Raw genomic sequence first — 25,758 nt, 5'->3', positions numbered from 1 at the left:
AAACCTTCATGGATTTAGACAAATGACCCCTTTCTGAATTCAGAATATTGTCTACATTTCGAAAATGTATAGCTTTCCAGGATCCATTATTGCTTTTATACTCATTTCTACCATTAACTGGAAGGAGGTTGAAAGCTCTAAAAATAGCAAAAATAGGCTATGTCCCAGAAAAATGCCAAAACTGTGTGAAAAATGTTGGTTCTCTGACAAAAGACTGTCATTACCTAAAAGCTGAGAAAATGGAGATTTCAGGCCCACAAAACCTTTTTTGATAACATTTACAGGGGAAAACCCAGAGGCTTTCATTTGCAGCCCGTTTTTCCCAATTTTCTGAAAAAAACAAAACTTTTACTGTATTTTGCTTAATTTCTGGGACCCCTGCAAGGGAATCCACAAACCCTGGGCACCTTTAGAATCCACATGATGTTGTAAGAAAAGGACGCACATTTGGCATGGATACCTTATGTGGTCAAAAAGTTACAGGGGCCTAAGCGTGCACTACCCCAAATCGCCAAAAAAAAGCTTAGCACAGGAGGGGAAAAGGCCTAGCAGCAAAGGGGTTAAAGGTGAAAAATGCACAGAAAGAGGCAAAATAAAGGTGAGAAGCAAGCAGAAAGATACAAGATAGAGGTGATAAGTGAGCAGAAAAAGGTAGACTAGAGGTCAGAAACCAGCAGAAAGAGGGATGATAAAGGTGAGAAACGAGCAGAAAGAGGCAAAATGAAGGTCAGAGATGAGCAGAAAGAGGCAAAAAAGTGAGACATAAATAGAAAGAGGGTGAATAAAGGTGAGAAATGAGCAGAATGAGACACGATAAAGGTGAGAAATGAGCACAAAGAGGCAAATTAATGGTCAGAAATGAGCAGAAAGGGGCAGAAAAAAGGTCAGAAATGAGCAGAAAGAGGCAGCAAAAAAAGGTCAGCAACAAGCAGAAAGAGGCAAGATAAAGGTCATAAACGATTAGAAAGAGGCAGAATAAAGATCGGCAATACCCAGAAAGAGGCAGACTAATAGTCAGCAATGAGCAGAAAGACGCAAAATAAAGTTGAGAAACGATCATAAAGAGCCAGAATAGAGGTGGGAAATTGAACAAAAAGAGGCAGAATAAAGGTCAGAAACCAGCAGAAATAGGCAGAATAAAAGTCAGCAATGAGCAGAAAGAGGCAAAATAAAGGTGAGAAATTAGCAGAAAGAGGCATAATAAAGGTTGCAAGCTAACAGAAAGAGGCAGAATAAAGGTTAGTCACAAGCAGAAAGAAGCAAAATAGAGGTGTGAAATAAGCATAAAGAGGCATAATAAATGTGATAAACGAGCAGAGAGAGGCAAACTAAAGGTGAGAAGCAAGCATAAAGATACAAGATAAAGGTGAGAAACAAGCAGAAAGAGGCAGAATAGAGGTCAGAAACCGGCAGAAAGAGGGATGAGAAAGGTGAGAAACCAACAGAAAGAGGCAAAATGAAGGTCATGGATGAGCAGAAAGAGGCACAAAAAGGTGAGACACTAATAGAAAGAGGGTGAATAAAGGTGAGAAATGAGCAGACAGAGGCATGATAAAGGGTAGAAATGAGCAGAAAGAGGCAAAATAAAGGTTAAAAATGAGCAGAGAGAGGCAGAATAAAAGTAAAAAACATTGAGCAGAAAGAGTCAAAATAAATGTCAGAAACTCCCTTGCTGAGAATTGCTGAGACCTCTTCAGAGTCCGAGTCTCCTTTCTCAACCTCTCTGCACAGGGGTCTCCTGACGCACTACTGGTTAGGGATGAAGCCCCCTTGGCTGCTGAGAGTCATTGGGGCCAAGAACCCCTATTGTTGCCACAAGTAAGTCCCCAACCCCCAGATTCCTGAGACGTCGTCAGAGGCCCCAACCCATGTCTTGTCCGTTAGGATAGTCCTGTCATGTATGCACCCTTTTTACATAACTTGCCTCATCCATACAACAATAATGGTTCGAAACAGGTAACCTTTTACCTAGTAGCTTTCTCCTGTCTCTTTAACACCAGGCTTTTAGTATTCTATCATAATCCCTGTACCTGACATACATAAACATGTCTTCAGGCAATGCATAATTATTCTGTATACGGGTCACCACTTTTTTTCATCTTTGGCCAACAGCCCGCTGTGCATGATAGCATTGGTTTGAGAAAACATTTATGATTGTTTTCAAAACATTTATGAATGTTTTCAAAACATATTGATTTTAGAAGAAACCCTGGAGTGACAACTCTAGTATCTAAGACCCTTATTCCCCCCTGCAAATTAGAGGAGCATTCCTTCCAAGCTGACACGGGGTCATGCATGCTGAATCTACGACACGCAGTGGTCTGACATCTCTTGTGGGGTGTCATCCTCGAAGCAAAGACAGGGTCCTTCATTCTCTAATATCGGGTGAGGGGGTTGGAGCCTCCCTAGGAGATTCTTGGCTACATACGCATATGCACATATACATGCTACACCTGCAAATCTAGGCTAGGTGTCTTTAGGAAAATTACTTAAGGCACACAATATAGGAGTATGCAAATGCTAGTTTTATTTGTACTGTATAGGTTCATCTTCTTAGCACTATGGTAGGAATGTATCACTGTTTACTATATTAGCACTTTGATTTCTTTCATATGCTTCTGTCTCCTGATTGTCGCAGCACATATGTTTTACACAAGACTGTCGCTGGACCACTAAATACTTATTGACAACATCATAATCGCCATCCTGTGTATTTTCTGAAAATAAGTAAGCACGAGTGACTGAGCAAAAAATACTGTACTGTTTTCCACGATCCCTGAGGAATCTGGGTTGTCATGTTCAGTGGTTGCCAGAAACTACTTACACAACTGTAAGATACAGGAGGATGGTAGTGGCACTGTAGAGCTAGCTGATCTAATGGCCAACATATCCTGTGGGGCTGTGTGGAAGCGGTTTGGGCACCAAGCCCTCAGTTTAGGTCATCCAAAATGTGCAGGTCCTGGGGATTCCTAGAAACTACACAACACCCCTTTCTCAACCACTCTGCACAGGGGCCTCCTGGCATACTATTGGTTGGGGAATTATTTTTCCCTTACTGTTGAGGGTTGCTGGTGGCCAAGAACCCCTATTGTTACCACAAGTAAGTCCCTCACACCTGGATTGCTGAAAGGTCATCCAAGGCAAAACCCCTTTCTCACCCACGCTGCACAGGGGCCTCCTGGGGCACTATGGTTGGGGGAATGAAGTCCCCTTGGCTGCTGATGGTGATTGGGGCTAAGAACCCCTACTGTTACGACAAGTACCTCACCCACAGTCAGATTGCTGAGACGTCATCAGAGGCCCCACCACGTTTCTCAACCACTCTGCATAGGGGCTGCCTGGCGCACTACTGTATCAGGGGATGAAGTCTCCTCAGTGCTGGGGGTCGTTGGGGGCCAAGAAACCCAATTGTTTTTGCACGTAAGTCCCCTACAGATGGATTGCTGAGAGCGCACTCACCTATGGTACAAAACAATTGGCCCCATTGCGGAGTGTGGAGTTTATCTGTAACTCTGCATTCTTCATGGAAAGAAGAGTTGCTGAATGCAGCAGACTCCACCAGCGGAGTAGGACTTCATGCCCAGGCCTAGTTACCATTCACAGACCCACTCAGAAACTCATGCCCCCACTCACAGATCTACTCAGAAACTCACGCACCCAATCCTATACCCACTCAGACAATTACAGACCCACTCACAGACTCACTCTGACGCTCACTCAACCACTCATAGACCTACTCAGACATTCACATACCCATTCACTCACCTACTCAGATACTCTCACATCTATTACCTACCTATACAGCCACTCACACACCCACTCTCAAAGGTTACAGGTTACAGTTAAGTAATAAAATTGAATAAAAAATAGAAATTAACTGAAAAACCAAATGGACATTATAGTTAGGCTCACATTTCACCCATACAAAACCAGAGAAATTCAACAGTTATAGTTGCCTGAGCTAACTATAACTTACACCCCCATAATGCACTGCTTGTGAACTTACATATTATCACTCATGACGTGGACAGTGACATCAATGATGACCTATCAAATTACATCACTGATGACATCATCCATACAACACTTCTTTTTTCACTCTTTTTGGAGCAACCATGATGAACGGAACTCCATAAAAAAAAATTGCTATAAATGGTTTTGAAATATAAAATTTGGTTTGACTATAGAAACAGTATTAAGGGGTCGATTCTGATCTCGCTCAGAAGGCCTACGAATTGGATTTGGGTTTTACAGATCCGAATTGTAGCCCTTTTTCCGACAGAATTGTAAACAGGTCCGAACAACCAAGTACGATGCAAAGATCGCGTACGCGCTGACCAAATCGTCTCTTAACCCGATCCCATCCATACAACTTGTACGCAGTTGCTTTGTACAGCTCAATGGACTCTGTTTCCAAGCGAGCAAGTATGATGCATGATTCGGACAGCCTTCACAATTTGGTATGTATGGGTCAAAAAAGCTAACAGAATCGTCGTTTTGGGGCCCATAGCAGGCCCCCCATCATCTGGAGCCCTCCGATTCAGACTCTTGGGGGTACCCATGGGTCCCCCCTTCCCATGCATGCACAAGGTGGCGGGCACCATGGGGTACCTACCAGAGGGTGTACGCTTTTCCCCACTCACCCCTTTTTGCTATAGGAGCCTGTCTACGTATCCAGTAAACAGGCTCCCATAAAGTTCAATGGGAGTCAGAGCGAACCAAGTCTGTAAGCATGTGAATGCATCGTACTCACTCGCTCGGACTCCAGGTTCACGATTTGCTCGTAAAGCCCTTTGATCTGTGTCGGTCTGAAGGCTTTCCCGGCGAGATCGGAATCAAATGACATCACTGATGACATCTCAAATGACATCACTGATTACATCACTGATGACATCATCCAGTGAATGTGTGTTTTTTTGAAAATGTAATATGTTTCATATATGTATATCTCAAGGTCGATAGAAGAATACATGGGTATATAAGTGTCTAAATGCATGATGTTTATTTTAAATAATTGATTGTCTGTATGGTTCGGTGGAGGGTATTACGTAGTCAATCAATCAATCAATCAAGAAATTTATATAGCGTGCTACTCACCCGGAGGGTCTCAAGGTGCTTGGGGGAGGGGGGGTCTGCTACTGCTCGAACAGCCAGGTCTTGAGTTGCTTCCTGAAGCAGAAGTGGTCTTGGGTCTGACGGAGGTGGATGGGGAGAGAGTTCCATGTCTTGGCTGCCAGGTAGGAGAAGGATCTTCCTCCCATGGTGGCTCTTTGGATGCGTGGAACGGCGGCGAGGGCGTGGCTGGTTGAACGAAGCTGGCGGGTGGGAGTGTAGAAGGTCAGGCGGTTGTTGAGGTACCTGGGGCCCAGGTCGTGAAGGGCCTTGTGTGCGTGGGTGAGGAGTCGGAACGTGATTCTCTTGTTGACGGGGAGCCAGTGCAGGTCTCTCAGGTGTCCGGAGATGTGGCTGTGACGGGGGATGTCCAGGATGAGTCGTGCGGAGGTGTTCTGGATGCGTTGGAGTCTCTTCTGTAGTTTGGCTGTGGTTCCGGTGTAGAGGGTGTTTCCGTAGTCCAGTCGGCTGGTGACGAGTGCCTGGGTGACCGTCTTCCTGGTTTCGGTGGGGATCCATCGGAAGATCTTTCGGAGCATGCTTAGGATGTTGAAACACGAGGACGAGACGGCGTTGACTTGTCTGGTCATCAAGAGGGAGGAGTCCAGGATGAAGCCCAGGTTGCGTGCATGGTCCGTTGGTTTTGGTGCGCTGCCCAGGGCAGGGGGCCACCAGGAGTCGTCCCAGGCGGAGGAAGATGGTCCAAGGATGAGGACTTCCGTCTTGTCTGAGTTGAGTTTCAGGCGGCTGTTCTTCATCCACTCGGCTACTTCTTTCATCCCTTCATGTAGGTTGGTTCTGGCGGTGGCTGGGTCGTTGGTGAGGGAGAGGATCAGCTGAGTGTCGTCGGCGTAGGAGATGATGTTGAGGTTGTGTTGGCGTGCGATGGCGGCGAGGGGGCTCATGTAGATGTTGAAGAGGGTGGGGCTGAGTGATGATCCTTGTGGTACGCCACAGATGACTTCGGTGGCCTCGGATCTGAACGGTGGGAGGCGGACTCTCTGGGTTCTTCCGGCGAGGTACGAGATGATCCACTCCAGAGCCTTCTCTTGGATTCCGATGTTGCTGAGGGTGCGGTGGCAGACAGTGTCGAATGCTGCGGAGAGGTCCAGGAGGATGAGGGCCGCTGTTTCCCCGTTGTCGAGCAGGGTTCGGATGTCGTCAGTGGCTGCGATGAGGGCGGTCTCGGTGCTGTGGTTGGTTCGGAAGCCGGACTGCGAGGGGTCGAGGGATCCGTTCGTCTCGAGGAAGGCGGCAAGCTGTCGGTTGACGGTCTTCTCGATGACTTTAGCAGGAAACGGGAGGAGCGAGATGGGGCGGTAGTTCTTGAGGTCGGTGGGGTTTCTTCAGGAGGGCGCTGAGTTTGGCCTGCTTCCAGCTCTCCGGGAAGGTGGTGGTGTTGAAGGAGCAGTTGATGACGTCTCGGAGTTGGGGTGCGATGACGGAGGCGGCCTTGTTGAAGACGTGGTGGGGGAATGGGTCGGTTGGTGATCCGGAGTGGATGGTGTTCATTGTGTGGATGGTGTCTTCGGTGCTGACCGGGGTCCAGGCGCGGAGGGTGGTGGTGGTGGGCGTCGGTTCAGTGGTCGGGTGCGTGGGCTGTGTGCCGAAGCTGTTGTGTATGTCGGCGATCTTGCTGTGGAAGAACGAGGCAAGTGAGTCGCATAGTTCTTGCAAGGCGGTGATGTCGTTGGTTCCGGCGCTGGGTTTCGAGAGCTCTTTGACGATGTTGAAGAGTTCTTTGCTGTTGTGTGTGTTGTTGTCTAATCGTTCCTTGAATGCTGTCTTCTTGGTGTCGTGGATCAGCTGGTGGTGTTTGCGGGTGGCGTGCTTGAGGGCAGTCATGTTGTCTGTAGTCGGGTCTTTGCGCCAGGCTTTCTCGAGGGTGCGGCAGTTCTTCTTGGAGTTCATGAGATCGTTGTTGTACCAGGAAGCCTTCTTGCTGCCCGGTCTGCTGGGATGATTTTTCAGGGGTGCGAGGTCGTCAGCGCAGTTGTTGATCCACTGTGTGAGGTCGTTGGCTGCCTGGTTGGGGTCCGTTGAGCTGGCGGGAGGGTTCAGGTTCAGGGATGTGGAGAGTTGGTCGGAGTTGATCTTGTTCCAGCTCCTGCGGGGAACCAGTTGCGGGTGTTGGTGGGTCGTGGTCCTTCTGAAGCTGAAGTGGACGCAGCTGTGGTCTGTCCAGTGGAGTCCAGTAGAGTGGCTGAAGGAGACGTCCTTGCTGGAGGAGAAGACGGGGTCAAGCGTGTGTCCGGCGTAGTGGGTGGGGGTGTTCACCAGTTGCTTGAGTCCGAGGTTGGCGAGGTTGTCCAGCAGGGTGGTGGTGTTGCTGTCCTTGTTGTTCTCCAGGTGGAAGTTGAGGTCCCCTAGGAGGATGTAGTCAGCGGAGGAGAGGGCGTGCGGGCTGATGAAGTCTGCGATGTCTTCGCTGAATTGTGTGCGGGGTCCTGGGGGTCTGTAGATGAGGGTGCCTCTGAGTGTGGTCTTGGGGTCGGTGTGTATCTGAAAGTGGAGATGTTCGGCGGCTGTGAGGATGTCGTCGGAGTTGGTCGTGATGCGGACGGTGTTCTTGTGGACGATGGCGATGCCTCCTCCTGTCTGGTTGACGCGGTGCCTCCGGGTGATCTTGTATCCGTCCGGGATGGCGATGGCGATGTCGAGCGCTGAGGAGGCGTTCATCCATGTTTCCGTGAGGAAGGCGACGTCTGGAGATGTGGTGTCGAGCAGGTTCCAGAGTTCCACGGCGTGTCTGTGGACGAAGCGGGTGTTGAGCAGGATGCACTTCAGGTGGTTGCTGCTGGTGCTCGGCTTGGCGGGTGCGGAGCAGGTCCGGATGCAGGAGAAGTTGCAGGATTGGCAGCAGAAGGGTCCGTGGGTGCGTCGCGGGGTGGCTCGGTAGAATCCGGGGATTCGGCCGGTGTTGAGTGCGTTGAGTGTGGCGGCGTTGTAAGTCCGGCGGGTGGGCTGGCATCTGCGGGGGCCAGGGGTTCTGGCTCTGGGCGCGGTCCAGGCATGGACGGGGGAAGACGGGCTTACCTTTGGCGCGCCTTCGGCGCACAATAGGCGCGCCCGCTGCGCGTGAATGCTGCGCGTGAACGCTGCGCGTGAACGCTGCGCGTGCGAGGGGGCATCATAAGAAGGGAGCCGGGAGGGAGGGTCCGCTGGGTGGCGGGAGCGGGGGGTCCAATCGGCTGCCGGGGGCGGGGCCGCAGGGAGGCAGCGGCGGGAAAGTCGGGTGCGGGCGGGCGGCTCAGCGGCGGCTGGGTCGCCTGCAGCGAAGCTAGGAACAGGTAGCAGGAGGAGCGTGGGGGGGACCAGGCCTAGGCAAATCTCAGTGGTTGTAGTGCATGGATGCATGAATGAGTGACTCCCTGTTTGTATGTGTTGAAGACAGCATGTGTGCAGGACTGTATGGGTGGATGAGTGTGTGTATGGGTGAGTTTTTTTTGTTTTGTTTTTAATTCTTTTTTATTGTGCATAATATACCAAATTGTTGCAAGGTTTTCTTTACAATATACCATATATTTCACCCAGCTCTCTATTTTGGTACAAACCCACTGTCCCATGTGAATAAAATACGGCGTTTTGCTAATAGAAGAGTAATTCTGACAAATCTGCCCAAGACGCCCTTGAGGTGTGGAATGTGGTGTAGCAAGCATACTAAAGGTGTACATGGTAACTGCAGGCCCGTCATGGTGTGTATATGATTCAGCACTCCCTCCCAGTATTGGAAGACAGGGCTACAGTTCCAGGCCAGGTGCATGAAGTCTGCACCTGAGTGCTTGCAGCGCTTGCAGCAATCAGATTCCCTGAGGCCCATTTTATGTAACTTAGAGGGGATAGAATACGTCTGAAGTATGAATTTGAAGTGGATGGTTCGCAAGTTGCCATTGGGGGTGAAGCGGCCTATCAACTGGCATATTTTCTCCCAATCTTCCCCGGATATAGGGGAGTCTAAGATGACATTCCACTTACGAAGGCTCTTGTCCGGCCCCCTACTTGTCTCCTCCTGCACTGCTCTGTATAGTCTAGTGATTAATTTCTTTCTCGTGGGTAGTACTAGAAGGAACTGCAAAGCTTTGAGTGTTGGGGGCTCCATGGGAAAATAGGGGCAATGATCCCTTATAGCCCGTTTGAGGCAATAGCAGGTATATCCGAGGGACCCCACCACGCCCAAACGGCTGATGGGTAGTTTGCAGGTATTAGAGCCCTACATCCGTCATTTGCTTGACACCTCTTTTGAGACCCAGACTGTACCCATCTCTTGGAAACGGGCAGTTGTACTCCCTTTGCAGAAAAAACCCAATATCAGCTTTGAGAAATTAGAAAATCTCTGTCCCATCTCTCTCCTGCAATATATGGCGAAGGTTGCGGAGAAAACTGCGAACCTTCAACTGATGAATTTTGTGGATGAGGCTTCCCTGCTCCACGACTCTCAGTTTGGCTTCCGTCCCTGACATTCGACGGAGTCAGCACTTCTCATGGCAGTAGAGGCTTTATGACAGGGTGTGGATGAGGGCCAGACTATGGCCTTGATCCTTTTGGACCTAAGCGCAGCATTCGACACTGTAGCACATTCCATCTTGCTACAGTGTCTGAATGAAGGAGGGGTATCAGGAGCAGCGCTTGGATGGATTCAATCTTTCCTGACAAACAGATGTTTTCAGGTCCGTGTGGGTGACTGCTATTCCATGGAGATCAGGCTGGGCCAGGGCGTGCCTCAGGGCTCGTCCCTGAGCCCGACCTTGTTCAATCTTTATGTCTCCCCGCTGGCGGCAATTGTAGAAAGACATGGTCTGCGTTTAGTGTCCTATGCCGACGTCACGCAGTTGGTCATCTCCCTCTCGCGTTGCCTTGTCTTGCGGCGGACATTTTCAGAGTTTGCATGCAAGAACTTGCAACCTGGATGTCCGCCAACTGCTTGAAGCTTAACGGTAGCAAGACCGAGGTACTCGTGGTGGGTGGAGGGTCGTCTGCTTGGTCGTCGGCATGGTGGCCTCCCTGCCTGGGAGACATTCCAGTCCCCTGTCAGGAAGCAAGGAATCTTGGAGTATGGCTGGATGTTGACCTGGCCTTTGGCCCCCAGATTGGCCGGGTGGCAGGGGTATGCTTCGGTGTCCTGAAAACCTTAAGGAAGGTATTAGATCTCCTTCCTATTACAGCGCGCCGAACGCTGGTGCATGCCCTAGTCACATCCCGCCTAGACTATGGCAATTTGCTGTATCTGGGGGCCACGGGAAAGGTCATAGGCCACCTCCAGGTGCTGCAAAATGCAGCCGCTCGCTTAGTCCTGAGGCTCCCTAAGAGATCTCCCTCTAAAGCAGCGCTCCAGGCATTACATTGGCTCCCTGTCAGGAGAAGGGTGGAGTTTAAAGCACTCTCTACATGTCACCGTATTCTGAGCGGCAAAGCTCCCACTCCGCTACAGAGTTTGGTGACTCGGTATGAGCCTTTGCGGGATCTTCGCTCCTCCCGCACAGGGCTACTGAAGGTTCCAAGAATAAAGAAGGCCCGAATGGGGGGAGGTCTTTTAGCAATCTGGCCGCCAAGCACTGGAATGCCCTACCTTTGGAGTTACGCTTGGAGCCTTCAGAGTCTACTTTCAGAAAAAAACTTAAAACTCACTTATACGGGAGGTAGGTGACTTTGAGGGCGGCTTGGACTGTTTACTTCCACTTATCATAGCGCAGGGACACGCCGGTGCACGTAACCAGGCGCTTTATAAATCTCCCTAATAATAATAATAATATTGAAAGAGAGGGGTGGGGTTATGTATGTATTCTAGGTCGCTTTCAGCTATATATTGCCAATCAGAGTATAAATAGCCCATCTGAGCGATGCCGGCCTCCATGAGTGATCTTAAAGGTCCCGCCTCCTGTATGACCGACAATGCGGTATGATAGGCCAAGGGGAGCGCAGGCGCGTACAATGGTAATTTATGAGCATGTGTATCTATCGCCTGCCATGCAGCTACGGTAGTGTCTATCGTGTTGATTTCTGTCCTCGATGTGTGTTGTTTACAAGTGTCATTGCGCTCCCTAGTGGGATTGTACTGAGGAAAATTGAATTTTGCCTTGTCATATGTGCCTACGTGTTCCCCATCCTATGTTATATGTGCATGATCGATATGTATATATCCCCCTATGATCGATTAAAGACGCAATTATAGTTGTGTCCAACTCTAGTATGCCAGTTTCCAGTTCTCGTGAAAGCAACGAGTATTAGGCCTATGTTGCCACGTTTTACAGTGTGCACGTTAATTCAGCAAATTGTCCCCGTTTCTAGGCCTCAAAGGGCCCGGACACCAGATTCAAGCTCCAGTCTCCTGAACCCATTCCGAGGAGCGATGCAGCCCCCACCTGCATCCCTGACCCTTCACTTACTTCCTGCCGCGCAGTTATCAGTCCAGCTTTCCTTCTTCGCATTCCTAAGCTGCTGAACCGCATAAACAGTTTCAGCTATAGTCTAGTCTTTCTGTCTCCATGTAAGAGAAATACTGAATTAATATACATAGAAGATTCATAGCACACGCAATACATGTAGAATGTATGCATGCACCAGCCTTAGTGTCAAGTAGCCTTTGCCCTGATAACTTTTAGATTCTATCAACATGTACTCCAAACACCAGATACCAGATATGCTATAGGTACATGTCGTCCTGACACCGCAGACTTTAGTCTCCTCTTCTAGTGCAGAAGTCATAGCCCCCAGTTCTCCCCGGTAACACGTCACTGCCCGTTTGCGCGCACCACTAGGTTAAAGGTCCCAGCTGCTCAGGTAGCCCCCTCCATGTTTCCGCCCATTTCATGACACTTCTGTGACGTTCTCATCACATGTCTACGTGCACGCCCTGTGCACGCCTTCTTTTCACGCCCATGTCTTCTTATCTTACGCTTGTCACTAGTTACGCCTACTGTATGTAATGTAATTATGATATTTTAGTATATATACCTTGTACTGTTGATGAAACGTTGCAGCTGCCTTCTATGTCCTTTTATTTCAGGCTGTCCCGATCCTGTCCCTTCCCTTATGCCTGATTAAAGCCTGTTAACCTCAGATTCCTCGAATCCTGCCTCTTATTTATTGAGCTATCTGTTATTATTAATGCATTCAAAAATAGTACCGGTAATTAATTATTTATTTACCACAAAATGGCGCCCGAAAAGGGACGTGCCCCTTCCCCACGCGCTGGAGATGTAACGCAGGCCCCCTGACCCTCTGCAGCCGTGACGGAACTATACCGTGCACGTGCAGATATTTCTGCTTCAAGTCTCCCTCAGGCCCACGGAGGAGACGGAACCTGCGGTCCGGCATCCAGACGAGGCGGTGTGGAATGCGGTTCGTCCCGACCAGAGCCCAAGCCGAGAGAACAAGGTCCGAGGTATCCGGAGGCCCACCTGTTTCTGAAGTCCGAAGTTCGTAGTCCGACGTCGTAACAGTCCAGTCCAGTCCGAGGCCTTCCAGTTTCTGCTTCCCGGTGAGTACCGTTGCGGGGGAAGTATCTAGACAGGATCATTAGTTTGTTCCTGGTCCGTTGGGTTTGGGTACACAGATCCAGTCCGAAGTATTCACCTAGGTGGATACGGTATTACGTGTCTCTTTATGGGACCGGTCTGTTCTGTACTGTTCTAGCAGTGCATCTAGTAATTCTCGAGAAGTCATGTGTTCTGTTTTCAGTGCATCAGGTAGTATTCTGTTCGAACTGTTATTTATGTATTTTTATGTCGTGGCATGAGTGATTTGTTTGCCATTACATTACTGTGTTTATTGTGTATTGTGTTAAAATCCAAGTATAAGTTCAAAATGCCTCTGTTCTCGAAATTACGTCAGATAAAAACTAGAAAAGGGTTACTCGAAGAAGCAGTTCCTGTCCCTCCTAGGGACAGTCCTGGTCATTTTATGTATCATAAGCATGGCTTAGATGCCATATTATATCTAGACTTATGGGCGGATTATACTAAAGATCTTGAAGAGAAATATAGATGGCCTGTATCAGGTACATGGGATGCCGAGTGCATCATGCGAGTAGAAGAAGCATTATGGAAAAAGAAAGCCAGACAGTCCCAGAAAGATGCCATCGAGTTATGGCGCAAAGAATCTCATAAAAGAACCGAAAAAGAATTCAGAAAAACAGAATTAAGTAGAGAATCCTCAGAAAAAGCCCAAGAAAGGGAATTAATAGAAGAAGGTGAACGAGTTAGAGCAGAACAGTCAGACAGACAGAGAAATGCCCTTATTAAAGGTATGTATCCTCTTCTTGCCGAGGGCTTGCCAAAAGCAACCCCGGAAGCACCCTGTAATTTACCGCCACCATTGGTCCCGATTAAGCTACGTCATAAACCGACCGCAGCTGAAATTTTTCTTTCGTCCTACTTGGACGACACAGTCCCAGAATATGCAAATCCTATTCCGCCTGCTCACCCACAGCCCCCCGTTAATAATGTAATTCCTGTTCCTCCAGCCACTGGTCCCGGGGGCCAAGTTAATGTGACAGCACCCCCGGACCAGCCCACAGTAAATGTACCCGCCTTGCTAGTTACGTTACCAGCACGTACAGTATTCACCGACGATTCTAGTTTAGGAGCAGCGGGGGGAAGTGCTCCCAGCACCCCGCCCCAAGCAAGACGACTGACGCTGCATGATGTAGCGTTACAGCGTACGCCAAAAGTGGCTACATACACAGATCTCAAGTGACTTCTTACTGACTGTATATATGATCCAGTCCCAGGCGAAGATCACATGATCTTATATTCAGTACTTTTAAGACGGGTTGCCAGCTTTTTGATCACCCTGCCCGACATGAAGGAACATCTAAACAGAATATATCATTTCGTCCGTACAGGGGAGAATCCAGGAAGTATTCACGAAGCTATGTCACAGAGGAAAGCCGAGGTTCAACTTATGATTTTAAAGTTCTTGATTAATTGTTTAATAAGAGAGCAAGATTATCCAGATAAAGATCAAGACGAGATGAGAGCCCTGACAAGGTGGAGTGACAATATAGCCGAGGGAAAACACAAGACACAAGGTAGTGTAGAGAGTATGTACAAGAAAATTTGTAAGGAAATAATACGTACACACCAGAAGGAGGAAGAAAAACGAGCAACCGAGAAAGAGTATGACTCTTCTAGTGAAGAGGTAGACAGCGAGAATCCCTCCAGAATAGCGTATGTAGGTAGAACTAGACTTTCCGACCGACATTCACGCCTAGATTACAAGAAAGTTTTTCCTCCTCCAGCACCAGAACAGTGTTCTCTTGAACAAGTATTCCAGGCCACCGATCAAATTCTGAAATTACGAATAGGTTATAGCGAGGTTAGTACCATGCACGAACAAGAACTAGCCCGATCAGCAGTCCGATGGACTAGTGATTCGACCACGTTTCCAGATGAAATAGTGGCTCAAACGTTTCTGAAACTGCCCCCAGCCGAGCAACGTCTGGTGGGTATGTATATGATCCAGCACCTCATTACACTGTATGAGGAACAGCATTCTGATCCAGGTCCTCTACATGATGTATTAAACGAGTTACTCCAAAACAGATGGAAAGGTCTAGGTACCGATTTAATTAACGTCATATTAGAACAGCGCCACAAGTACAGAACGTTTCTGAATCCACATTATGTTTCCGTCTCACCCCCAGAAAGAAAATCATTTTACATAGATAGACAGAATCCGTTACGAGAAGTACATCCAGTTAAAGGGGAAGATGGTAGTCTAGAACGAGTATTTGTCTACACCCCTATCACGAAAATAGAACTCTTGGAAATGAAAAAGTTAATTCCCTGTCACGATAAAGATCCAGCAGGGTTCCACCGTGAATTAAAGGACATGCTCCGTATGGGAGAATACACGTATCCCGATATCATTAAAATGTTAAAGGTCCTGTTGCCTGCGGGCATATATGAAAAACTCAAAGAAAAAGAATGGGAGGTGGGAGAGAAAAAGATAGATTGGACAGCATTAGAAACTGAAGATAATACACGAGTTCCAGGTACCGGTCTTGGGGAGAAAGCTAAAGCTTTGCCCGAATTGTTAATACAAGTTTTGCCAAGATTACTAGCCACGAAAAAGGAAGACTGGGATGCCATCTCAGCCTGTAAACAGAAACAAGACGAAGACACTAGTGATTTTTATTCTAGATTTGAGAAATGTTTCATTATTAATAGTGGTCTGAAAACAAGTAGTGAATCGTATCCCCATCTTTTTGTTACCAAACTAGTCGAGAATTCAAGTCCACAAGTTAAGAATAGAGTACTGAAAGTCGAAAGTACCTGGCAAGCTAATACTCCGTCACAGATGCTCCAGATGCTACAGTATCACCAGAACAGAATCAGGGAAGAGCAGGAACACGAAAGGAGACGTATGAAAGACACGAAAATGAAAGTAGTAGTTGCACAGTCTGTTCCACAAGACAGTCAGAAGAGGGGTCCGAATCAAGCCAGTCATCCTGCAGCTCCCGTTAAAGGGACCTGCAATTACTGTAAACAGCCAGGTCATTATATAAACGAATGTGCAGTTCTGAAACACAACATAGCTACTGGTAAAACGAAAGAGAGACCACGTCCTCCTAGACAAGAACAAGTTGCACAGAATTCCCAGACACCACAGAATGCACAACAGACAGTTACAGTACCGCAGCCTATAGCTGCAACACAGCACGTCACACAGCAGATGTACCAGTACGCACAGTCAGAGTATCCAGATTATCAGCCATATTCATGAAACAGCCTAGAGAGGGAGGTTGGCTTGCCTCTCATCGAGATTCCTGTAGATCAAGAGGGTCCCTATGTACACAGTCAAGTATTAGGGAAAGATAGAAAGTTTCTGATTGATACAGGGGCAAGTAGGACTACCATCAGTCATGACGAGGTTCCAGGGGCTCCACTCTCAGGCTCTAGAAATGTTTCCCTTGGATTTTCAGGAAAGCCTATTGTTAATGAAATATCGAAACCAGTTACTCCAGAAGTTGGTCCATTGTCCCGAACTACAGATTTGTTACTCACGAAATCTTGTCCAGAAAATGTATTAGGCATTAAAACTCTGAAAGAATTAGGCGCAGTAATATGTTGTTCCCCAGAAGGGGTACGACTGTTTCTGAGAGATTTTAAAGGTCATTATGTATTACGTGATTTTGATCCAAGATTATTGAATGTACCACAGCATTTATGGGCGCAAGGTCCAACTGATGTAGGTTGTATGCACATCACACCCCATCGTGTCACTCTGAAGCAAGGTGTTGTATTACCACGAATCCGACAGTACAAATTGCCACCTGAGGCTGTAGCAGCCTTATCCAAAATTATTGACGAACTGATTGCTCAAGGAGTAGTTGTAGAAACTGACTCCAATGTATGTAATTCTCCTATCATTCCGATTCTGAAACGTACTGATCCAAATGCACCTCCAGTTTATCGATTAGTGATTGACCTTCGAGAACTTAATAAATGTATCATACCCCAGTACCCAGTGGTCCCAGATATTTCTTCCCTATTGACAGCCATTGATTCCGAAGCTACGTTCTTTACAGTTATCGATCTCAAGAACGCATTCTTTAGTGTCCCCATTCATCCAGACAGCCAGTTCCTTTTCGGATTCTGTTTAAATGGAAGAAGCTATAAATTCACACGAGCTCCTCAAGGTTTCACAGAAAGTCCTAGCATTTACAGTCAAGCACTTAAAAGACAACTAGACAATATTCACATGCCAACTGATACTGCTCTGCTCCAGTATGTCGATGATCTATTGATCACAGCCCGTTCTGAACGTGACTGCGAACGTGCGTCACTTACAGTCTTGTATTTTCTAGCCGAGATGGGGCACAAGGTGTCCCCTTCCAAATTGCAATTCTGTGTCCAGCAAGTGGTCTACTTAGGACACTTACTGTCCAAGAGGGGTAGGCAGTTGACACCAGACCGTATCCAGTTAATAGCACATCTTCCACAGCCCAAGACACAGAAGGAGGTACGAGCTTTTATCGGCCTCACTTCTTACTGCAGACAATGGATTCCTCAGTACGCATTTCTAGCCAAGCCATTGATACAGTTAACGACACAGGAGGCAGCCGTATCGACTGTCCTCCCTTGGACCCAGGAACATACACTTGTTTTCAATGAGTTAAAGAAAGCTTTATGCCAAGCACCTGTTCTAGCAACACCGAACTACAGTAAGCCTTTTACACTTTTTGTCACTGAACGTAATGGTACTGCATTATCTGTTCTCACACAAGATCAAGCAGGACAATACAAGCCCTGTGCTTATTTTTCTAGCACATTAGATCCGGTGGCCCAGGCTCTGCCTGCGTGCCTCAAGTCAGTTGCAGCCACAGCTCTAGCTATCAGACAAAGTGATTCCATAGTGTTAGGACACTCCCTGACAGTACAAGTTCCACACTCCGTGGAAGTTCTTTTAAACCGAACACAGACTCAGCACTTGACAATTGCACGTTTAACAGGTTATGAACTGACACTGTTTCAGCCACACATAGAAATCAGACGCTGCAACATTTTAAATCCCGCTACACTGTTACCCTCAGTTACTTCAAATCCTGCCACACATGACTGTGTGGAAGTTGTTAACACCATGACAAAGCCAAGGCAAGACTTGACAGACATTGCATTACCTGATTCCGACCTGACACTTTATGTGGATGGTTCATGTATGAGAACAAGTACAGGAGAACTAGTTGCCGCGTATGCAGTGACTACTGACACTGAAGTTATAGAAACACATCGCATTGACACCCTGTCTGCTCAAGCAGCAGAGCTTGTCGCTCTGACTCAGGCCTGCATACGAGCCAAGAACCTGAAAGTAAACATATACACAGATTCACCTTATGCATTCGGAGTCGTACACGACTTTGGAGTGCTCTGGCAAGAAAGAGGTTTTATGACTTCTCATGGAACCAAGATTCAGCATGGTCCCCTCATTCAAGCTCTGTTAGATGCAATACATTTACCGACAGCTATCGCTATCATGAAGTGCAAGGCACATACGAAAGTCACTGACATCATTTCCCAGGGTAACGATCTAGCAGATCGAACAGCCAAGCTTACAGCTCAGACTCCAGACATTCCAGTTAACCCGACACAGCCAGACATTCCAGATCAGACTACTTGTATGACAGTTAAGGACCCTACACAAGACGTACTAGATATACAGTTACATGCTACTCCCGATGAAATAAAGAAATGGTCTGAACAAGGAGGGGTCCAGACAGATCAAGGATGGTTGACGAAGGGAAAAGCCACATGGTTTCTCCCCGACTCTATGGTGCAAGTCATTATTAACACCGCACATAGTCCAGCACACTTAGGAGAGAAAGCCATGCTAGATAGCATCCAGAACCTCTGGTTCAACAAGCATTTACGAGCAGCAGCCAAGCAGAAAGTGCGTACCTGCATGATCTGTTGTCAGTTCAATCCAGGTAAAGGTGTTCCGGTGGAACAAGGTGGATTCCATCCTCCTGACCACCCTTTTGAAGTCCTCCAGATGGATTATATTCAGATGGAGCGATGTCGAGGTTTCAAGTATGTCCTCGTAGTTGTATGTGCTTTGTCCAGGTGGACAGAAGCATATCCAGTCCCAGATTACACTGCTGCGACCACTGCCAGGCAGTTGGTTCGTGAGTATTTTCCCCGCTATGGATTACCAAGGGTCGTGTATTCAGATAACGGCCAGCCATTCTCATCCGAACTCATGAAACAAGTATCCCTTCTGTTAGGGTACCAGTGGAAGTTCCATTGTGTACGCCATCCTGAAGCAGCCGGTCTCGTAGAGAGACATAACCAGACCTTGAAAATCCAAACCGCCAAAGTATGCGCAGAGAAAGGCGTAGATTGGTTGGTAGCACTGCCCGTTGCCCTTTTCTATATGAGAATGGTCGCTCATTCCCGTTCAGGTCTATCTCCGTATGAGATAGTGTTTGGTCGTCCCCCAAATATGTGGGGTACACCTAGACCACGTACAATTACAGATGTTGACAGTAATATGCTGACAGATTACTTGGCCTCCTTGATGTCTGCACTACAATCTTGTCGTTCACAGGTTGCCGCTGCTTTTCCAGACAACACCGAAGTGAAACCGCATGAAGTCGTTCCAGGTGACTTCGTTTTGATTCGAAACTTTGATCGTTCAAGTCCGCTGGAGCCCCGTTGGAAGGAGCCCCGTCTTGTTCTCCTCACCACCAGGACCGCAGTAAAAGTAGAAAACAGGAAAGGATGGCTGCACTCCAGCCATGTGAAGAAGTTCCATGGACTCAAACCAAAGACATTTCTTAACGATTGCCCCGTTCTCAAGGACTGCCCAGACTCTGAATCTAAACTTACCCTGTTAGAGAAAACTCCGCAGCAGGAGTATAAAATGAAATTAAGGTCTAGTAAGTCAGCCAGTTTAATTGTCTAAGTCCCTCTCGGGTGAAACGGTTAGACAGGTTCCTGACATGTATGAGATAGACCCACACAGTGAGAGAGTTAGTCAAAACTCTAAGAGATGTATCATTACTCTGTTCTTCCTATTATTTCTGAGTCTTATGGTAACTTGCATAAGTTATGCTTTACATTTATGTTTTCCTATTTCACATGTACATATGTTTTCTAATGTTACAGTAGAGCACACATTTAGTGACCTGCCTCCTCACGAGTTATCCTATCGTCTTGCTATGCGTAATAATACTTTTATCCGAATGCTGCACTATTCACACCAGACCAGCAATGCTACTAATTGTTGGGTGTGTGGTCGACTCCCCCCTTTCCAGACACCGAAGGGAGTTCTGCCACTCTTTCCCTATCCATTTTCACATAATGGTTCTTGTGGAGCATGGTCCACGTTAACGTCATCCTCAACTGATATGTCCCTTCTGAATAGAACATGTTTTCCAGACAAGGAAGGATTTTCCCATAGAACAGGGTTAGATCTAGAAAATGAAGTATATGATCTAGGTAATTATTCCTCGAATTTCATGGTCTTGAATGTTCAGTCCGAGACTACTCCAGATTTGCCTGCTATTTCAGTTCTACCAGTCAAAGGCGAATTATGTGTCTGAAAGAATGGTTCCGCACATGTAGGACATAGTGATTGTACTACTGTGGTCGAGTATAGTGACAGTGGGAAATCTATTTTCAAAGCCTCACGTCATTCTTATTTTGTTTGTGGTCAGACCGCATATGTTCGTCTGCCCCTAGGTTGGGATGGAACATGTTACATTGCCTTCCTACTGCCACCAGTTTTTCTAGCCCCATCCGATTATCACAGAAACACACATCTAGTACACGTTAGACATAGAAGGGAGATCGAGTCCCCAATTGTCGATCAAACTGAAACCGCCTTAGAACAATATCAAGACTTCAATAAAGGTTTCTTTTTCTTCATAGGCCCTGTCCAGAATAGTAAGTTAATACGTAGGCTAACCAGAACCCTTGAAGCAGTAGTGAATGAGACTACGTCCGCTCTAGGTAATTTAACTGAAGAGCAATCTGCTATGAGATTTGTCGTGCTCCAAAATCGTCTCGTCCTTGACGTCATACTGGCCGATAGAGGAGGAGCTTGTAGAGTCATCGGATCTAGTTGCTGCATTTTCATTCCTAATAACGCGCCGTCTGTTTATTCAGCTATAACCAGACTTCATAAAATTGCCCATCAGTTACACCAGAATCCAGGCACCTGGACATGGTCCGGTTGGCTCTGGAGTATCATATCTGCCTGGGGATGGAAAGTATTGTCATTCCTAGGTATAGCAGTAATGATCATATTCAGTTGCTGCCTCTGTTTACAATGTGGCCCTGCGATTTGCGGCTTGTGTGCTACATCTTGTATTCCTAGTCCTAGTTCTAAGTCCCGTTCCAAGACAATTCGAGACGAGCAAATGATGCTATATGAACAGATAGATGGTATCATGAATATTGATGTTTCCTGATGGAAACGTAGGGCACAAGGAGGGAATGAGGAAAATTGAATTTTGCCTTGTCATATGTGCCTACGTGTTCCCCATCCTATGTTATATGTGCATGATCGATATGCATATATCCCCCTATGATCGATTAAAGACGCAATTATAGTTGTGTCCAACTCTAGTATGCCAGTTTCCAGTTCTCGTGAAAGCAACGAGTATTAGGCCTATGTTGCCACGTTTTCCAGTGTGCACGTTAATTCAGCAAATTGTCCCCGTTTCTAGGCCTCAAAGGGCCCGGACACCAGATTCAAGCTCCAGTCTCCTGAACCCACTCCGAGGAGCGATGCAGCCCCCACCTGCATCCCTGACCCTTCACTTACTTCCTGCCGCGCAGCGCGGTGCCCGGCCTGGCTCTGCCTGCCTGTCTGCCAAGAATATGTTATGCTTCTAGTTATCAGTCCAGCTTTCCTTCTTCGCATTCCTAAGCTGCTGAACCGCATAAACAGTTTCAGCTATAGTCTAGTCTTTCTGTCTCCATGTAAGAGAAATACTGAATTAATATCCATAGAAGATTCATAGCACACGCAATACATGTAGAATGTATGCATGCACCAGCCTTAGTGTCAAGTAGCCTTTGCCCTGATAACTTTTAGATTCTATCAACATGTACTCCAAACACCAGATACCAGATATGCTATAGGTACATGTCGTCCTGACACCGCAGACTTTAGTCTCCTCTTCTAGTGCAGAAGTCATAGCCCCCAGTTCTCCCCGGTAACACGTCACTGCCCGTTTGCGCGCACCACTAGGTTAAAGGTCCCAGCTGCTCAGGTAGCCCCCTCCATGTTTCCGCCCATTTCATGACACTTCTGTGACGTTCTCATCACATGTCTACGTGCACGCCCTGTGCACGCCTTCTTTTCACGCCCATGTCTTCTTATCTTACGCTTGTCACTAGTTACGCCTACTGTATGTAATGTAATTATGATATTTTAGTATATATACCTTGTACTGTTGATGAAACGTTGCAGCTGCCTTCTATGTCCTTTTATTTCAGGCTGTCCCGATCCTGTCCCTTCCCTTATGCCTGATTAAAGCCTGTTAACCTCAGATTCCTCGGATCCTGCCTCTTATTTATTGAGCTATCTGTTATTATTAATGCATTCAAAAATAGTACCGGTAATTAATTATTTATTTACCACAGTACAGGCATCCCCATCTTCCACTGCTACATGTGGTGTAAAGGCGTGTGGCTTGACCCAGTAGTATGCATACTGCGCCTGGGCACAGAGATAGTACACATAGAAATCTGGTGTCGTTAAGCCACCCCTGTCATATGGCTGTGTCAGTGTTTTCCAACTGATTCTCGGCAGTCTTGCACCCCAAATTAACCGTAAAAGCAGAGTCCTCAGTGTTTTGAAGAATTGTTGAGTTAATTTAATGGGTAAATTGCTAAATAGGTAAAGAAACCGAGGGAGCACAAGCATCTTTACCACAGCGATGCGATCAGCCAGGGATAGGGGCAGATGCATCCACCTGTTCACTTGCTGCTCCAGCATGTCATGCGCTCGGCCATAATTTTCTCTGACCACTATCTCAGGATCTCGATGCACCCAGACGCCTAGATATTTAATCGGTTCCGTCGTCCACTCTAATGGGTAATCCAGGGAGGCCGAGGTGTGATCGTGTTGAGCGGTATGATAACCCAATTGATCATGAGGCCACAAAATAGGCCAAACTGTATATATTTGCGAAGAATAGGGGACAAGTATTGTTGAGGTTCTCTAACGAACAGGACCATGTTGTCCGCATACATTGAGATGCCGACCGGCCGGTGTTTAAAATTAAGGGCGGATGCTCTGTGATTCTGGCGAATCTTACATGCGAGCGGTTCAAGTACAAGAGCAAATAGTAGGGGGGAGAGGGGACAACCCTGTCGAGCGCCCCGCTGTATCTGGAGCGGTTCAGAGGTGTGCCCACCCACTGGCACCCTGGCTGTTGTGTCTGTGTATAAGGTCTTGATCCACTGTAAGATGACACCAGGGAACCCCATTTTGCTAAGTATGTGAAACATGTATTCCCATTCTATAGAGTCGAAAGCATTGGCCGCGTCGAGCATGACAGCAGCAACAGGCAGGTCAGGGTTAAGGACATGGAACATGGAGAAAATGGTGCCCAAATTATGGGAGGTGGATCTGTCGGGTATGAATCCAGACTGATCCGGAAGCACAAGAAGGGGCATCAAAGGCTGTATCTTGGTAGCAAGTATTTTTGCCAAAATGTTTGCATCTAAGTTAATTAGTGATATGGGGACAATACGAGTCGACTGAAGCAGGGGGTTTGTCTTTTTTAAGAAGCGTAATGATCATAGCCTGCCGCAGGGAGGGGGGAGGCTCCCGGAGTCATGTGCCTCAGCATACATTTCTAGAAGTTCTGCGTATGTCTTGTAAAATTCCGCTGTTAGACCATATGGTCCTGGGGCCTTACTATTAGGAAGGGAAAGGATAGCATCTCTAACATCTGTTTCATCTATATGGAGGGTTAGGTATTTTCGATGTACGTCTGACAGCCACGCACAAGTAATGTCCGACAGATAGACTGTCATGACTTCCTCCTCTGCGCAGCCTCCAGTGGTGTATAATGCCTCGTAATATCCCCTGAACTGTTCTACCGTAGCCTGCGGGGTGAAGGGCTCCAAGCCATTACTGTCCACGATTTTGTCTATGTGTTGATGTTGCTCCTGAAACAGTAATTTGGCATCCAGGACCCTGCGCGGTCTACCTCCTTCCCCAAATGCCCTGGCCGCGTTTCTCCTACCCCTATAGCGTGTTTCTGTTTCTGCCAGCTTGTCATAGGTCTGTAGCACCTCCCTGATGCTGGCAAGTAGTGTGTTAGATGGCGCCGTCCAATATTCCTTTTCTAGCTTCTCCAATTCCGTCTCCGCTTTGGCGAGTTGCCCCCTTATGTCCCTCAATATTCCCGCCGAAGTGCCGATGCAGACTCCTCTGATCGTCACTTTGAATGCCTCCCAGAGAGTTGCCTGACTGTCAACTGAGCCAGTGTTTTCAGCAAAATAGTGAACAATGGCCGTTCTGACTGTATCATTAAAAATGGGATCTAGCACCGCCTTTGCGCGGAAGCGCCATGTGAATGGGCGATGGGTATTAGTGGTGATACGTAACCGCACCAGTACAGGATTATAGTCAGACAATGTGCGGGCAGTGTGTGCATATGTGTAACCCAGTTGTTTGCGCCTTCATCAAGTAACAAGTTGTCCAACCGGGACCAACTGTTGTGGGTGGGTGTAATATGTGTACCTTCCTGAACTTGCTCATTTCGCAACCTCCAGACATCAATCAGCCCTAATTCCGACATGGCCTCGCGTATGTATTGGGCAACCTTACGTGTGCGGGCCCCTGTCGGGTTTGACTTGTCTACGCGCAGATCTAAATGTGTGTTCAGGTCCCGTCCCCATATTACCGCTGTCTCGAGCCATGATCGCAGTATAGTGAGCATCTGTATAAAAGGAGTAGGGCCATCGACCACAGGTCCGTACATGTTAATGATAGTTAGGTTAGTCATCCCCAACTTGCCCTGCACCATGGCGCAGCGGCCATCTGTATCTGTATGTGTCCGTGTGGGGCTAAATTGGATACCCCTCTTAAGCAGAATGAGCACGCCACATGCGTAAGAAGAGTAGGACGAAGCTAGTCTGAACCCCGACCATCTGCTTGCAACCTTGGAATCTGTATTGCTGTTTAAGTGAGTCTCCTGCAATAATGCAATCTGTACCTTCTGCCTGTCAAGGTACGACAGCACCTGCCGTATCTTTTTCGGTGAATTAAGCCCACAGACATTCCATGTCATGCACTGGTATTCCTCACCCATTATCTAACGTGAAAGGTTCTGGTATGTGTTGATCGCGCAGCCGGCAACACCCCCCAAGTGACATTATCGTATACATCTGTGCATTAATCAATCTGTTCTCACTACTGACAGTCTCCGAAACACCCGCCCAACTCCCTCCCCCCTCCCACTTTAGCAACCCAATCTTGCCAAAGCCAAGTCCCAATAATATAGCAAAACTAAAGAACGAAGTAGTGGTAGCGGGGTACACCCAGTTAGGGGACGTAGAGGTGACAACCACTCCCTAGGGAAGACCAAGGGAGGGGCCGCCTTAGTAGATCCATCGTCCCTGCTCACCCGTCCACCGTGGTAACACAATGAGAACAGTCTTTAAGCCTCCCCCCTCGTAGGGTATCCGGGAAATATGCTCAGGTATCTGAGCCGATGCAGAACGCTATGCCGGAAGTCCCCTCAGTCCGAGGCCTCCTGATCCCTGTGTACATTTGCCTGGCTCAGTACAGTGTGATCTGTAATGAACTGTACAATGGCATATCTGGACATCAACAGCATGTAACTACATGGCATGCAACAATGACCACACAGCTGTATCAGCAGGTCTCAAGCAGATAAAACATTAGCACAAAGCGAGCAAGCCACCAATCCTTCAGTACTTATGCAGTCAGTGTAGTAGGAAAAGGATATAGGATGAAAAGCAGGAATTGCCTCAGTCAATCATCAACATCAGATGTCCGCTCAGCTGATCATTTATTTCTTCTTAGTTGTTTGGCGTGATCCATGGCAAGTTTGGGGTTCGAAAAAATCTTGGCCTCCCGATCCACACCAATGCGAAGCCGGGCTGGATATAGCATAGCGTAAGGAATCTGCTCCTTCATGAGAAGTTTTTTGACTTC

Source organism: Lissotriton helveticus, chromosome 6, assembly GCF_964261635.1.
Source record: "Lissotriton helveticus chromosome 6, aLisHel1.1, whole genome shotgun sequence".
NCBI classification, from domain to species: Eukaryota; Metazoa; Chordata; class Amphibia; order Caudata; family Salamandridae; genus Lissotriton; species Lissotriton helveticus.
This window is presented reverse-complemented; position numbering follows the sequence as displayed.